Below are 17,382 nucleotides of genomic sequence, written 5' to 3' on the forward strand. Positions count from 1 at the left end.
AGTGGATTTAGAAAGATACCTACTGAATTTGAGAATATTAGAGAGGTTTACCGGACGTCTAATTGTCACAGTTGGGCATTTGGAGAGAGGGTTGGCGGTGGCTTTATTTTCGGAGAGGATGGGGAAAATATATCTAAGAATACTTTTAAGGGACTGTGCGCAGTAAGTTGTGAATACAGATTGAGTACTACTTTTGCTAGTGTGTGTCAAAAATATATATATATATATATATAACACTTTTTGAAAGACTCACGGACGTGAATAATAATGTATAACACTTAGCACTAGTGGACACAGACAAAAACACAGAAACACACAAAAAAAGAGACTCACTATTTTTCGAATTTTCGGTGGTCGTTGCCACCTTTATCAAGGAGGAGAGGGACAGAACTGAAGGGAATACGAGGGCTGGAGCGATGGATGGAAGGGGAAGGTGGGGAGGGAATTCCGAAGGGACGGGTTTGGAGGGGCAGCGTTAGAAGGGTGGGGAAAATGTAGAAGGTGATGGGGGTGGAAGGGGGATGAAAATATAATTAGAACAGGGTAATTAGTGCCTAATATTGATTCCTGGCCAGTTCCAGGACTCCAAAAGCCAGATGAAGGATTGCTCTAGTGTTTTCAGTTTCAGAGGAGGATCAGAGGGTGGGAGGGATGCTATGATTGATACACTATAGCATTTATCAAAGGGAGTGTTGTGTTCGGAGGCGTGTTTGGGGATAGGGAGCATGTCAATGAAGGAAGAGTTTTTGCATGAGGCTCGGTGGTTGTTGATTCTGATATTGAGGGGTGTGGTGGTTTGCCCAATATAATAGGCCGGGCACAGTTGGCACTTCAGAAGGTACACTACATTGCTAGAAGTGCAAGTAGAGGAGGGAATTGGTGGGAGAGAGTTAAAAAGCGGGTGGGAGAGGGATGGGATTTTGGTTTTGAAAATAGGGCATGTTTTACATCTGGGTTTATTGCAAGGCGTTGGAGTGGTTTTAGGACGGGTTGGGGATTTAAGGAGTGGATTTGTTGATTTGAGGAGATCGGATAGGTTGGCGGGGCGTTTGAAAGTAACTGAGGGGCATTTGGGAAAAAGGTTGGCGGTGGCATTATGATTTTTTAGGATAGGGTAGAGGTCTTTCAGGATTGATCGTATAGATTCTAAGCCCGGGAAGTATGTAGTGCAAATTGAGAGAGGGTGGGGTTCTGCGGTGGAGGAAGGTTTGGGAGTGTACGCATGTTTTCGGATTCTTTTGTTCAGGAGGGATTCGGGATAACCTCTTTTTAGGAGGGAACAGTGTAGACTTGAAAGGAAATAATCAAGGGAATCAGGGTCACTACAAATTCTGTGTCCCCTTGTGGATAGGGAGTAAGGAATGGAGCGTTTTGTGTGATATGGGTGGCAACTATTGTAGTGTAAGTATTGCTGTTTGTTTGTGGGTTTAATATGTACAGAGGTGTGAATATATATATATATATATATATATATATATATATATATATATATATATATATATATATATATATATATATATATATATTTATATTTATATTTATATATATATATATATATGTTTATATATATATATGTACGATATATATATATATATATGTTTATATATATATATATGTACGATATATATATATATATATATGTACTATATATATATATATATATGTACTATATATATATATATATATATATATATATATATATATATATATATATATATATATATATATCTCGTAGCTTTGTACGGCGCGGAAGCGTGGTGATTGAAGCAGGAGGATAGACGCAGATTGGAGGCTTTTGAAATGTGGGTTTGGGGAAGAATGGAGAATGTGAAATGGACAGAGGAGAAAACAAATGAGGAAGTAATTGGTATGGTGGGCGAAGAGAGGGGTTTGGTGTGAGAAATATTATGGAGGCAGGAAAAATGGATGAAGGGCGTATTGACTGGCCCTGGGATGCTGAAAACTGTAATAGAGGGGAGAATTTTAGGCTAACGAGGAAAGGGAAGGAACAGGATAAGGATGTTGGACGGGATGAATGGAGATGGAAATACTCAGAGAGGAAGAGGGACCTGATGTAGAGTAGGTTGCTGGATTTAGTGTTTTGCTGGGAGTCACAAAATATTTATTTGGTAATATATATTCATACGCACACAAACACACAGATAACTTATTTAATAAATAAAGTTCTGTTCTCGGCATAGCTAATTAATAGATCATTTGCTGGAAATTTAGTGTTGATAAATCGACACAAGCCAAAAAAACCTGCTGTGTTCATTGCAAAACATGAGCACATATTTTGCAGTAACTTCAGCAACCATTTATTAATTTAAATATATCATCTCTGGCGCAAAGAATTGAAGGAATCCATTTATTTAGTTTACTTCCCTCTTCTGCCGTGCCCAAAATATCAATATTGAATATCGTAAGAAGCGTAACAGTTGCTACGAGAAAACTTTCTAACTAGTCAAGTTTCCGCTGGAGCTGCCTGGCGACTTCGGAGAGGTGTTGCTAGGCAACCATAAATTCACTGTTGTGTGGCAGAAAGCAGAAGTAACAGGAAACTGTACCAGCTGGGCAGCCGAAAAGGTTACTATCTCTTTAAACAGCTCTTAAGTTGATGCGATAAAAAATGAATGGCAAAAACTTTCAGAGTTCTGAAAGCGCAGTGAAACTCAATGATCCTTTTTTTTCCCAGGCAACTAATTAAAACGGTTTTATGAGAGTTTAGACAGGTTCGGGTCCTTACGTGGAAAAAAGGGTAGGTGTAAAAAGCCTTATTAATCACTCATTCAATATATTAACTTTCTAATATACATTTAACTAATTCGAAATACTACCTCAAATTAGTACAATTAAAATTTCATGTAGGTGAATTAAGTTAAAATAAGCAGCTGTTTATGGCATTTAAATATATACAGGGTTTTGCATGTGAAAGTAGATATTAGTGTGTATAGGAAGATGATATAGGAACATATATTTCGATTGTATTAAAATCTAATGCCTGATTGAAGACGTGGGAAAAAAACTATGGCAATGAAAAAAGCATAACTTCCTTGTGGGGAAAGACAAAACCTTCGAGGCTGTAGTCATATTCTCAAAAGAGAATATTAATTTTATGTGGTGTAATATGATTATCAATTCTTGAATTCCATTACACTTATTCGTCAACAGAAAAATATCAAAGTTTACAACTTGTAAAACTCCATTGATAAATTCTGCCTTCCGCTTCCATTTTCAAAACGTTGGATTAACGGATAATAATAATATTTGGTGTACACCGTATGGAAAACATCAAGCCGACTCAATTAGAAATCCAATTACTACCAAGGTCGCCAAAAACCCATTATTTCTAGAATCTTTTTAGTGATTAAATAAATGATCACCATCTTAATTAGCATTGACTTAGGTGGAAAACTGATCTAATTATTTATGATGCATATGTGATCACTTCTTCCCATTCCGGGTCGATATGGGGTCGGAACCGTTCTACTTGGATGGGAACTTTTTTTTTACGACCAAAAGGGCGACCAAAGGGTTTAACGGGTTCCCAGCGGAGGGCTTGGGGGAGGAGAGAGGGAGGGCAACCGCTCGCACGCAAACTGGGCGACGCAAATTCCACCCTCCATCGTCGTCGATGGGCCAGAGCGAGAAAAATCGAAACGGAATGGTAAAGGGCATTATTATTTCCCTCTTCGCCGCCACAACCTCTTTTTCTTTCATCCCTCCTCAGCGAAAACTACTGCGTACTACGCACTCCCGCCTCCTGTGTCGGACGGACCCTCAAACAACTCCGCACCCCGAAGAGATATAAAAAAGTGGAGCCTTGAAATGAGAGTTGAGGAGGAAGGGGGAAGAAAGAAAAAAAAGATCGAATCGGATATTAAAGAACCGAACGGAGACAGATAGAAAAAAGAAAAAACATAGGAACGAAGCATAAAAAAAGACGCAAACGAATAAAAACCAGTTCTGAGGCGTGGCAAATGCTTGAAACCAAGGAGCGGGAGTGAGATGAGTATGGCACGAGGGTAGGGCATGGAATGAAATGCGTGAAAACGGATTAAGAGTGGGGCATGGGGCAGGACGAGGGTAAGATTGTTTTTTTCGGGAACCAAGAAATCGTAAATACTTCGCAGAGTAAAAGACATTGAAGTGACTAGTATGAAAATAAGGCGAAAGGTAATGAAGATTCATACTAAAAGAACATTTGGAGGAGGAGACTTGAGGGTGTTGACATATTTGGAACTTTGTTGAGGTGTTAACAAAACAAATACACTTGCGGAAGAACGCTGAAAATTGGTGAAACCAAATATAACAATAAAAAAAGACAAAGTTCGATTAAACAAAATTAACCGAGGCACGAGTATGGATTAACCTTTTATACTCGGGTGTCCAATGTCACTCGATCAGAAACTGTGCAAACTCTTTCAATATGCGTAAAAGTTCCTACGCATACACCCATATATCAGTCAACATATATGAGACGAGAAAAGTAACGCTGAAAAAATGGGCGGCGAAGGAAAAAGAGAGAAATGGAGAAGGAAGGTAAAGAGTTCTTTCGGAGCCACGCCCATCGGAACGGTGCCACTTTTCCCCTGCGACGTCACCCACCCTAAAACCCTTCGGTCCCTTCTTCCTCTCAATCCCTCCATTATTATCAACCCGCTCCTATATCCTCTGCAGCGCATACCCTCATCTCCTCCTCGCTACATCCTCCTGCCATTGCTAATAACCCACGTGTCCTTTCGTCCTTCGCCTCTCATTTCCACTAGCTCTTGCCATGTATTTTCTCGCTGTGTACGCAAATTTGAATTCGACAAGGTAAATTCTAACCGCTGGTTTATCGTCACACGAGACTAAAAGCCACCGATAATGACTTGTTTAGAGGTTGTTGAGACACTCTTCAAATTTTTAAACGAAAAGGCATAAATCAGGGTTAGTGTAATTATTCTGATATTTCTAGGTATAGCATTTAGCAAAATGATTGACAGTCTTATGATTTCAATATGAATGATACTTTTGATTACAATTTCGTAGTTTTGAAAGAACAAATTTCATATTTAAAATAAATTAATGACGAAAAAACTGAAAATAGCCAATATAATAGTTAAGTGGTGTGCAAGTTAATTGATTGGAAGTTGAATAATAAATTCGACATGGAAATTAAATGTTTTTCTTTTCGATGAGCCATGCTTTTCGCAAAATTAGTTAAACTTTCCATTTTTGTGACCCTTATAGATTACAAGGGAAAAAGTATAAATTTCGTCAAAACATGGCACGGCTATATTTTCAGTATGCCCAAAAGTTAAATTTACCTCTTTCTTGGTCTAAAAATCTTAATTTTAAAATTCCTTTCCCTCTAAAACCCTCTCACTTGAGATGTCCCTCCCTCCCTCCAAATTCTCCCGGAACACTCTCTCCGGCTGACAATTTCCCACTCTCCCATCTTCCCTCAAAACCAATCCCACAGTATTCTTCCCAGTTCTCCTTTTGCATTCTCCATTTCCTCATCTATTTTCTCCGCGCAATTTTTTCCCCGATCTCCTCGCTAGTCCCATTCCCCGGAAAACTTCCTTCCACTCTTACCAAGGTCCACCATTCTTCCTCCTCCTTTTCCCCACTCCACCCTTCCTCTCACAACCCATTCCACTTTCCCGACTTTCCCTCTCTCCCACCCTACTTCCCCCGACCACCTACCCCCCCTCCCCGTGAAAAAACCCCTCTCCTCACTCAATTCCCTCATCTTTTCATCTCTACACGAGCCCACGTAGGAAGTGTGTGTGTGGATGTGTGTGTTAGTCCTCGTGCGTGACGAGGTTGTTTATAAAGCGTTGACGTCCCAAGTCCCCCGCCCAAACTCTTTCGGATGGAACGCAGTGCAAACGAGAGAGCCAACGAAAGGGAGTGAAAGCCCCACCCACGGTTCTGGCATACGTGTTTCCACTATTTCAACGGCATTCGTTCGGATTGATGTTGAAAGAATTGTAGCATTTTTTTTCCATACCGCTATTAACTTGATAAAAATTATACCCTGAATTGATATTTAAGGGCGGAAAGTATAAGACAATATCAGAACCTAAAAATGTAAACAGCAAGAACATACCTCTAAATCATGAAGTAAAATGTATAACATTATAGATAAAGTTCGTCAAAATTAAGAGATAAGTTAGTTTCCGAGGAGATTCAAATCAATATTCAACAAATGAAGGACTTAGCGCTGATAAATCCATCTAATAATAATAATTCTTACGATAGAAACTTCATATTTTAAAGAAGAGCATGGGAATCGTCATGGATACAAATATTTTCCGCGAGCATATCTCAACTTGGATCCCAAAGGGAAGCTGAGCAGTATCATCTGCTTTCTATTATGCCACGTTTGATGGGTTCATTCCACTTCTCTCGAGTTTCATTGCACACTGAACTCCAGAGAGAGAGAGAGTACTACTGGTTCTCTTCGGAGAGAAGGTGAGAGTTCTAAGAAGTGGGATAACGAGTGAAGCAAGGATATGGCAAGGGGAAGAGAAACGCAGTGACGCGAGAGGGATAAAAGCTTAATTCCTCCCGTCCTAGGGAGCGAACACTCCCCCCCCCCCCTTAGCCATTGTTGCCAAGTTGGCGTTTCGAAAAAGCCGGATATACTCATAACGTTGCCCACCTTCCCTCTCCTCCTTCCGTCTCCTTCCCCTCTCCACACTTCTCATCCCCGCCCATCCCCGCATTTTTCTTCCCTGACGGGACACAAGGGGGGAGGTAGGGTCGTTGCAAAATCCACGCTGTCAAGACATGTAGCGAAACGACCTTCCATCGCCGACGACGAGAAAGAAAGAAAACCAAACCAGAGTGAGAAGTTAATTGCGCGCGGGACAATTATGGTGGAATGAACGCTCGAGGGTCTTGTTCATCCGTCGTATGTTTCTGTATTTTCATTTGGTGGGAGTTTATTTTATTTTTATTTTTTGAATGTAGTGGAGTACTAATGGTGAAGTGCGAGTCATGCTCACCCACTCTCTCTTTCGCCCACCCACACACCCTCACACACACTTTCCATCTGGCATTAATCGTTGATCTCCCGGTGAAAAGTGTGTTATTATCCCTCCAACCAACGGAGATGCTTTTGTATCAATATCAAGGGGGACACGTGAATGTGAGCACTTGTACTATAGTCAAGAATCAAATGTCTTACCAGAGGAGTTCAATGGCCGACTCGCTGATATTCAAAACGTGTAAATACAAGTTTTTTGCAGCAATCACTCCCGGTTACATCTCCACGTACATGAATCCTCACAACAAGACCTCTTTAGAACGTACTCTTTTACAAGGATAAAAATACAATTAATATGTAACGAAGTGTATATTGTCACTCTGGTGTAGTAGTGATATCATATTAATCTTCGAAATAAGCACGTTTAAAATACCTGGTATGTATTTTGTACTAAGGAACAAGTTGAATCCATTAAGTGTCAGCATGAAAACACTTAAACTGGATTATGTTGGCTATCTTACGATAAATTTCAATATGCCTAAATGAAAGATTTAAAAATATAAGAAGAGTTAATTTCCCTTTACAATTTTGACAGTGTCAACCCGCCCATTTTATCTTTAAATGAAGTTGGGTTGCATTCAACAACCCTCCAATTCCTTGGTCAATAATAACAAATAAAAAATAAAAATCTCAAAAATACATCAAGATGCAAAATCGAACTGAACGGATGGTGTGCTAAATTAAATGTTACCACTACTTAGGGATTTTTAATGACTTTATTAGTAAATGAATTTTCACTCTGAATGGAGAAGTAACAAGACGATTTCATAAGTAATTCTAAATAGGCCTATATTGAAAAGGTTACAAAAGATTTTAAAAAATTTAAGTAAAAGTAAAATGCGCTTCGCCTATTCACATTTCAAGACACCTGAAGAGTATAAATGCTTCATTTTTATGCAGATATATATTCACATAAAATTAATCTATAAATATCCAAATATAGCCTTCGCCTTTAAACAAGGAAGACTAAACAATAAATGAAAAGTGTGGGATTCATATAAGAGGTTCACTCGTACTCATCAATCTCCCAATTAATTGACGATATCATAACCGTAACGAGGTCATTTTTATCATCTCTGTCAACTTTTTTACTTCCTGTTTGTACCTTTTTTTATCTTGCACAGTTTCGAACGCTATTGCATTTTTTATCATTTTCGCGTCACAAGCTACCGGGATAAAGTGATATATACCACAACCTAAAACCGTTAAACTCTTTAAAGAGTTCGATAATGCCGTAATGGTTCACAATGGGCCATTTAAATAGTTTATTTTGCAGTTATATTAATGATTTTCGACCACCATTATACTTAATAACTTTATGAACATATCTTAAATCATGATAAAGTGACCTTCACAACTCTTGAATGAAGTCATCACAGCACGGTACTTTGATGATGAAAAAATTTTATCTCTATTTAATTTCAATATCTATAAAAAAAGCAATTTTTTTTACCAAATGCAAAAAACAAAATTTGCGCAAGTGAATTTATTTTGTAGAATTAAATTCACAGGAGAAATTAATTAAAAAATCACTTCTCGGCTAAGGAGGCAGTGTGGTTTAGAAAAATCGATTTATATGGTGCACAAATCATAAGTACAAGATCCTGTTCAGCGAACACCAAATATCAGACGACAGCCATCCCTCAATACCTTCCAACTTCTCAAAGTACACGTAAGAAATCCAATTCGCTTCCTGTATTTTATTCATTGACATAATCAGCTTTTGGAATTTCATCGTGTTCGAAAAAAAGTGGATGAAAACCCGGTAGTCAGCAGCCAAATATCACTCGAGCACAATAAAACTCAAGTCGAAAGATTGAACTTTTATTAATGGAACGAAGGAATAGCAAATGCGAATATTTTAGTCCGGAGGCATTCAAACCTGCTGTTTTACGCATTAGACGCCAAATTCCTCAGAGTCTAACCTTCCTCTAAAAACCTAACTTGCGTCCTTCTGCCAGGCCATGACAATATGAGGAGGAAGAGTGAAATCCTTTCGAAAGTCGAGATAATCAATTTATCACCCGGTTGCTCTGTGGACGAATCCTGAATTTTGGCAGATGAGATGAGTTTTTGCGAGCGCAAAACGTGACTATCAGATGATTCCTAATCTTAATGATGAACCTGCTCCAGGGTGAGGTAGGAGGGAGGGTGTGATGCAAGAAAAACAATAAAGTAAGGACTTCAATGATGGAAGACGCAGATGGTGAATTACCGTTGGATTTTGATTTAACTCATCCTCCAGGGACTAGTTCCCGAGAACAACACACGTATCTCCGGATTTTCCCCTTGATCTCCTTGTTCCATCCTCCTCTGTGAAGGATTTTCAGCTTTGCATAAATTTAGGAATTAGTGCGGCCTGTAGCAACTCCATCTTACTTATGAACGCGGTACCATTCTTCCATATGATTACATTATCCAAGTTTCGTTAAACTACGCATTTTACATTTTAGCGAAATAATTTCTCGTTTCAAACTATAATCCCATAAATATATCGCTGAATTGATTATCTATGATTGCTAAAAAAATCCTAACTTGATAGGTGATATCTGCATCTAGCCGAACGATTTAGCTCTAATTAAGTAAATGGCAAGTATGAACTTAGATGGGTGCAACAGCTAATGCAATGTTATTTAACCTGAGATGGAGAGCAATAGATAAAAAACAGTACACGCTAAAAGCATTTTTTATCATTATAACAATTAAATAAAAAACTAAATTCGTGTCAATTCTTAATATTTCTATGGATAATTTTAAAAGTGATAAATAAATGCTCGAGCGCGGGAAAAATAGTTCAAGCCATTTACGTAAAAAATAACCAGAGGAAAAATTGAATTTCATCGTCTGTTTGTACCGAGTAAATACAGATCAAATACCGTTAAATAAACAGATACTAATTGTAATACGTCGCAGATGAAAACTTATTTTCAACAAAATTCGTTAGCGCGTTATCTTCGCACACCAAGTAGCACTAATTGATTTTCAAGTGTTCACTTAGCACGCTGTTCCAAAAAACCAGAATAGTATTATATTACAAATGATGCCCACATGTTAAATATCGCACTGGAACACTCAAACGAGACCATGAAAATGAAACCAATTAAATGGATACATTCGTATGGTCAGACTGTTCCCAGTAGCATTAAACGAAAACCGTCTGGAGCATTTCAAAGGTCGAGGAGGATACCGTATCGGGGGAAAAGAAAACGAATATTGCGATGGTGAGGTATCAATTAGGACGGCAATTGGGACTGCTCTCACTCTCTCCCACCCTTCCCACACATATCTCTTCCCTTCCAACACCCACCGCTTCTCCAAAACCACCGGCCGCGTCCTTCTCGGATCGACCCTTGTTTCTCCTTCCTCCCTGAACGGATCCAGTTCACCGCGGGCCAACTTCCTCAACTCCTACTCGACAGCCACCCTACGTCCGCCAACTTCCCACCACGCTGTCGTCCGGCTACTCCATCCCCTTCGGTTCGTTTTCCGGAGGGAAAGGCCCTCAAAATCCTTATCCATCACCCGGGGAGCCCTCTGTTTCCTCTTAACACTCCCTCCTCCACCACAAACCCCTCCCCGTGCGCTTTGTCTCACCCGTCGTCATTTCATTTTGACACTACAACCTCAAGCGTCAAAGATTGATGAGTCCGCCGAGAGTGGAGAAAGGTAGGGCGAATAATTCCCTGTTCCGCTGAACGCAAAGGACGTGTGGTCTCGGAGATGGCGAATGGCGAAGGACGAATGAGGAGGGAGAGCGAGGTGGGTCTGCAGGGAGGATTCAAGAACATATGCACACTCGCAAAAGAATACCACATTTTTCAGGCAAAGCAAACACTATTAGGTTCAACTAGTGGTCTTATAAATTAAATTCTCCGCCCAGAAATATTCACTTGTTCCCACTCAGGGAAAACAAGAGTATAGCGCAATGAATTACCAATCATTTATAATCGTCGCAATATATATAGCTGACTCGATGGTCACTTAAGTTACAGATTGACCCTAATTCTATAAATGTGTAGTATTATAGGAAAATTATTAACAGTATAGATAAAGGGACCTCAAAAGACAAGCTAAGAAAATTATGCTTACAGGATGGCCTATTACGCTACATAAAATTTCCATACGACACTAAGGACTTTCGAAGGTGAATAAAATTCGGTTATTTGAGTAGGTTAAGGCACTTATGCCTTTGGTTTGCAAGAATATAAGATATATTGTTACTGATGGTCGTATATTTTTATAAAATTGATTATTAATTGATTGTTGATCGGATGAAGCAAATATGCATGCGCATGAAACGACCGTTCCACTAATGGTATCAAAACAAAATAAAACTACATGAAATTACCTAAAGAAACACTATATGCTGACGAATTTTCGTCAATGTTATGAAACATTCTCCTCTTTATTAAGTTTTTTGTCCAGACAGCTATCATGTCTTCATTAACTATTATTACGGCCCATAAGCAAAATTTGTGTTGCACTATAACCCTCATTGAATAGACGCGGCACTGAAATAACGTGACGACACTACTTATAGCACAAACTCTGATGATGGCTTCAAAAAAATATACGCAAACAGTGAACTTGGAATTGGGGAAGATGACGTAGACTTATTATGGATGCTACTTTACATAAACTGTTAAACCATGTACAAATATCGTAGATACGCCTAAAATTACGGCAAATCATTAATAAAATAAATACATTTTTATCGAAAACCAAACAAATAATATTTGCTCCCATTAATGGACAGAAAATATGTAACACCAATATTTATATTTATTTCAAAAGGGAGAAAAATGGAATGTTGAAACAGGAGCGCTTGAGATCTTTGTATGATAAACGGTTTGCTTGTTGAAATCAGTCCGCTGCTTTCGAGAAAAGTAAATTAACTAACGAATCTCATAATTAAACGACATTTTTTTAAAGAAAAATTGGTGGAAAGACCCAAACTACTGAGCAGTTTTATGAATACATACGATTTAATTATATTTAAAATTTATGTTTTGAAGAAATATATCAGGTCAATGAACGAGGCACAGATTAAATAACGTTAAAAATAAGACGGCTTGGAGAATATTAAAAATAATGAAAAGAGAGTTTCTAGTCCACCTGTCTGTTGTCTTTTAAATTCTTTTCTACTCATATATTTTGATAATCGAATCTTCTTCATTCTATCTTCTCGGTTTCGACCATTAAGAGGATGAATAGGGATGTCCTCATTAAGTCCAAGAATTTCGACCCCCGATCTGGCAATGGATAAAGAAAATGCCATCCGTTCTACACATCAGATTTTAAGATCAGTCAAAATTTACTCAACCGCGACAATTTTTTGATTTTGGCTATTTTAAAATCTGAACTTTTTCTAATATGTTTCCTTATTTATTTTCTCATAACAGAGCCATCAATAAAACATCACATGATCTAATGAGTACACTAACCTATAAGGGCACATAAATCTATCACTTTTATTTTTTTATTACTTAAAAGAAAACTTAGAACGTACAAACACTTTCGGCCCCCACGTGAATGACGCAAATCGTTCAGCGTTCACTCCCGGAAGTTTCCCGCGCTCGACGAGGATAAACACAATTCTCAAGAATGTGAGGGTTATTTTTTTTGCAGGACGATCGTTACACCGCACTAACACAGTCTCTTGCAAAAGTAAACCGCATCACGTTTTGTGGCAAGGCACGTCAGCAGCTAAATTCATTAAACTGCCTCTCGTGACAAGGTGGATGAAAAATGTAGCAGTAAGAAGAAGGAAAAATAATACGACAAGCATACAAGTCTATTCTTACAAGAAGACTCTTGGATACGAAGAGACATTCATTTCACAGGGCCTCCTTTTCATGCAAGTCTATTGGTGAAGATGGACTTGAGTTTAAATATCCTAGGGATAATTTTCCGCAACTAGGGAGCCAATTATACTTCTTATCTTTCTTTCTTACTGCAAAATTTCTCCATTGCTCTTTTTCAAAATTTAAGCAATAAAGTCAAAAGTGAGGAAAAAATATATGAAGTGCAATTCGAACTCTTTATTTGCTCATTGAAGCGATAAAAAAAGAGTGTATTTGAGGAGAGTATTTGTAATGAACGGAATAATTCATATTACAGTTCATTAGCACACAATGTACCCGTAGAAATGACTCAGGTTTCCAAAGCACTTTTTCATTTCTTTTTTAAATGTGCTCAGTATATATATTGCCTTTCTCGCTATTTCACCGAAATAAGTGGAACTTAGGTGATCCTACGTCATCCAGTCCCTGGACATATCTTACAAATAAGCCGTTGCACTACCGCCTTCCTTCTACTTAACTCTTTTCCCAATGGTCTCCCCTGCAATCCATTACTCTACTAACAAAATAACCTAATAGACCCGAGGCTCTGACCTATTCTCCTACTAGTCTTTTCATTTCTCCCGCAGATTGAACACAATAGACAAAATCAATCAGGGTACACATGGGGTCACGCCGCGCCCCATTTCTTAGGAGAATCCCGAGGAAAGGGAACAAATGGTCAAAAATTTCCCCACCGCCGGTGAACGAACGCTGACATTTAGAAGGGACGGATAGACCTTCATCCTCGGAATATCCCAAGTAAGCTGCTTCCCTCCGGGGCCAGAAAAGATTGGGTGGGTGAGGGGATGGTCGTAGGGCGGAGTGATTTGACTCCTCTCATCAGACATATCTCATCTAGTTCCTACGCGGAGTAATACAAGGAGGGGATAGAAAGGGCGCGAGGATCACCGACTCGGATGATGATATTGTACCGATGTTTCAGTCCCGTCATTCTTCTTTCTCTCCACGCCGCACACAATCCCACTGCGGCCTCCCACCTCTTCTCCCCTCAACCGCCACAAGCCACCCGGCCGAGGTTGATATCAATCTCCTCCCGAAAGCCTTCGTCTTCATAACCATTCTCCTTCTCCCATTCAAACGCACTAAACCTTAAATCACTCCTCACCCACCGCCCTTCCTTAGCTCATTTCTTCCATCCTCGTCCTCGTGGACTCCTTACAATTCCTTCCTCCCCCGACGACTGAGGGCGCCCACCTCCGATGGTCTCTCAAAATTCGCGTTCATAACGGTCACCCCGTATTCCCACCCCTATTCCCCTTACAACTTTCGTACTAATTTTTTCACGGTCCCTCCTCTATCTTTTCCATTCCCTCACTCCACCACCAATTTTATCTTTTAATCAATGGGGATTTTAAAAGCGGGCGGAAAAGCTACCCAATCGAAGATTATTATCTTGGGGTTCCCGAAAGCATTAGCGTTCATTCAAATGCTTGCTGCCCGGGATCTTTCCGATGGTGGGCTGGAGCCTGCGGGGGAGGAGGAATATGTGGGGTCAGGATAGAGGAGGGAAAATTGACACACTGGTGATTCAATAATGAGGCAACTTAACATGCAGAGCACTCATTCTTGAGGTACGGCGGGTTTATTTTTTTGTTAGAGAATACGTCCCATCCTTCTTTGATTGCCAGGAGTAACGAACAACGAGGTATGATGCAATAAAGGAGAGATAGTCACAATTTTCCAATAGATAAGTTTAAAAGTACGACTGGATTCCGATGCACGTATTACATCAATCTTTAGACAAAACAACCTGAATATGATGTAATACATCGAAACCCGGTCGTACTTGTACCTGTATTAAACTTATCAAGTGGAAAATTGTAACTATCTTATCTTCGTTATGTTCGAATTCCACCACATCACGTCTGAAACTACTCAATTCGAAGTATGGCGTTGTGGGAAAACAGGCGACCCATTAAGGAAGACAGTGGCATCGGACAGGTCCCAGATGAAAAGATATTTAACTTGTACTCTGAAATTATTAACTGGAATAAAATTAATTCAGAGATCAAATTAAACTGAAGACGCATACTCTGGGCCTGCTGAGGGCGTTTATGGAGGAATCGATCGAATTCACAGAGATAAGAGTTATACAGTTGCATAAGTAGCGATATTAGCAATAAGTTTTAAGTCTGTCACTTCGCCGATGACGTTCAATGGCAGCTAAAAACTTCAAAAATACACCATTTAAGAAAATCCAATTCAAGGAGGCCTTATGTAAAACCGGATCCAGCATTCCCTATGGCGTTCTTTAGACAGGTCATCCCTTTTTGAGACGAATGGGAGTTCATCACGGAATTCACAAAAACAATCACGGATATAGGCATAAACTGCGCAATAAACTTCATATTGCGTAATAGGAAGTTTTCGGAGAAATATGGTTAGGCTGCCCTTTACTACTAAATGGGAAGAGATAGCAAGTTCCCAAAGCCCACCATAACTGAGCCCATTGCACGCATATATAAATGCTTTTTCATATAAATACCAAGTTGAACACAAGTAATAATAGTACATGGAATTGGCATTGTGCGGCGACCACCCATGATACCGTGAAGGGGAGACAGACCTAATGGTACCAATGAAGAACCAAAGGGAAAGATTTGATCAACACAGGGGACGATTGTTCTCACGTTTTTGTCGCAAGAATTCAGTCTTTTCGTCTTCGACCCAATCATCCTCATCCTCACCCTCTCCTAACCTCCTCCTCCCATACCTCTCGAACACTCCCACCTTACACCCGCACACCGACGCACCTCACCACAAAATCTCCGAGGGAGAAGCCCCCTCTCCCTTTTCATCTCCCACCGCTCCCTACGGGTCATTTTTTTTGAGTTCGGCGTCACTAATGGGTGATCCCTTATCGAAAGCCCAAAAAGTCCCCCCCAACCTCTCTTCATGCCCCCCGTCCAAGAAAATTCTTGAAATGCACATCGCGTCTGCCCATCCATCACGACCCTGTTACCGTCCCCCGCAACTTGCACGGCCATCCCCAGAAGATCTCTCGGAGTGACCCCGGGGCCATAATTGAGTTTGAGCTCGGAGAGCCCTAACTCATTCCCCTCCGCTCGCCCCACTTCTCTGCTCTCCGTTGCTCACTCACCTCACCACACCCCGGAGTCCAATCCTTTATATTTTTCTCGCTCCCCAACCCCTTTTGGTCTCCTCCGCACTCCCAATCTTCCCTCCACCCCGTCCGCGCCCAATCCGCAAGAGAACAGGCGCCACCAATACCCTGCGCTTCGCTCCCATCCCCCACCGCCCTTGGTCTTCGAATGCGAGAATGAGAGAAACACGCTACTGCGAATGGGACGGCGTTCCCAGGAAGCGGTTCGAATTGGGCCACGGTCGAGGACTAATTAGCCAGAGTGCGTTCGTTATTTTGGGTTTTCGGGAAATGACCGAGCTGGCGACTGCTATATTTGCGGGGCGTCGAAAAGGGGAGGAAAGGGGACGGGAGTAAAAATGAAAATGCCCCTCTATTATCGTCGCGGATAATTAAATTCTCTCGCGCGGGTGGTGGCAGCGCGCTACTAGTCAGGTGTACTATAGAGGAATCGGGGTAATCCACGAATACGAGACGGAAAACTTCTTTTGATTCCCTCTCACATCCTTTTCGGGGTTCCTAAAAACCGCGGATGGATTCAATCCCTCCACTTCTGAGATGAAAATTATCCATGAACGCCCGCTCTTGGCCCAGCGGCTGGACCATGGGCCGAGGGTGGGCATCTATGCCCAACCCAATACTAGGTTGTCATTCATTGAGAAAACAGTTTAATTATTCAATACCGATCCGAAAACAGCCGATTTTTTCATAACATTAAGGGCATGAAAATAAAAACTAGGGCAAACGCAAATACCTAAGCCCTTGGTACAGGGATACATTTATAGGCGGGAATACAACCCGACCTCTTGGTTAGCAGGTGAGGGCGTCACACCGCAGCTCCCGGGTCAGAAGATTGATGCGCAACGTGGAATAATCTTTGTGGCTATTTTTAAAGGGAATTCGCTTAAAAATATCATTACTGGCGGTACCCAGAGTTTTGTCGAGTTAATAATTGCGTATTGAGGTAATCCGTCAGCCGCTGTCATATCGCAACGGTAGAGCAATTCAAGAAAGATCGGAATTGATTTCGGGTAATGGCTTTTTCAACCCATGAACTCTGTACCAACCAGTGAACGAACTTATGACTGAATTTTTCCGATGGGTTTCGAAGGTTTGGTTAACTTAAATTAAAAATAATTTAATAAATTAAAGCAAAACACTTAAATGCACCCGTTACGCAAACAAGAGGAACATTATTTCAAAAGTTGGTTACCGGTCAAGTCAGCGTGTTCAGAAAATTCTCCCACTAACGAAAGATTTGGGACAGTAAATGCACTGAGGTTCTCCATACAAATAGTAAAAGTGTAGCACTGCAACAACGGGATTGTTGTTTCTGTGGGCATTATGGACATTCTTAAATTAAATACAAAAAG

The 17,382-nt window shown here is 40.3% G+C and overlaps 1 protein-coding gene across 3 annotated transcripts in view; it reads right to left on the minus strand.

Annotated features, from left to right (window-relative positions):
- LOC139694334 (uncharacterized protein ZK1073.1) overlaps positions 1-17,382 on the minus strand; it is a 382,170-nt gene that overhangs the window by 108,088 nt on the left and 256,700 nt on the right. The gene's annotated exons all lie outside the window — the stretch shown is intronic.

The sequence above is a fragment of the Hetaerina americana genome, unplaced genomic scaffold, assembly GCF_022747635.1.
Source record: "Hetaerina americana unplaced genomic scaffold, ioHetAmer1.1.p SCAF_5, whole genome shotgun sequence".
Lineage (NCBI taxonomy): Eukaryota > Metazoa > Arthropoda > Insecta > Odonata > Calopterygidae > Hetaerina > Hetaerina americana.